This window comes from Tiliqua scincoides, chromosome 6 (assembly GCF_035046505.1).
Source record: "Tiliqua scincoides isolate rTilSci1 chromosome 6, rTilSci1.hap2, whole genome shotgun sequence".
NCBI lineage: Eukaryota > Metazoa > Chordata > Lepidosauria > Squamata > Scincidae > Tiliqua > Tiliqua scincoides.
The window spans coordinates 6918109-6918974 of NC_089826.1; positions in this window are offsets into that span (position 1 = coordinate 6918109).

Here is an 866-nt window from a genome sequence, read left to right on the forward strand (position 1 = left end):
ACAACCTATGGCTAAGGAACAGATAACTTCATGGCATGAAATCTATTGTGATTTATCCAGAGACAGTTCCAGCCACAATTGGGGCAGGCTTGCAGCCCACACCAGTTTTTATAAAAAAAAATACATGCTAACCTATGTGCAGTGTCCACCACCACTGTTCCTGCTGCTGCCTCCTCTTCCTCATCCACCTGGTTGCTTAGGCAAGCAGTTAGGCAGACAAGAAGAAGGGGGAGAGCAAATTCAACCCAGTGACCCACAGCCCCTTCCACTCATCCTTCTTCTAACTTCCACCACCGCTCCCTCCTGCTTGCTCCTTCCTGCCCTGCTGGAGCAAACAGGATGGGCAGATCTTTCTGAAAGTGCTTCCAGCATGTTCATCCCACCCTGTTTGTTATGATGGAGCCAGACAGAGAGCAAGTGGGAAGAGGCAACAGTAGACCTCAAGGGAAGAGGAGTGAAGGGAACTCTACCTCCTTCTCCTTATGGCCTGCTTGGCCTTCTCATCGCATGAGTAATTATGTTCTATTCATTCATGAAACCAAGAGATCAGGAAGAACATCACCCTTTGTGATTCTTTTTTGTGAAGCAGCAGCTCTGAAGGAAGGCATGGGCTATCAGTGTCCATTGCTTTCAGTGCGAAAGAAAGGGATTGGAAAGCCAATTGAAGTGAATGAGTGGGTCGCCAGCCAGAAGGGTGTGGGGCAGCCAGGAAGGCGCAAGGCATACAGCACTCCTCGCCAGTAAGAGCACCACCCCTTCGGCCTACCACTCAGAGCGACCACTTCAGGGCCTAATCCTATCCAACTTTCCAGCACTGATGCCAACGGGGCATGCACGATGAGGGGGCAGTCACAGAGGCCTCCTCA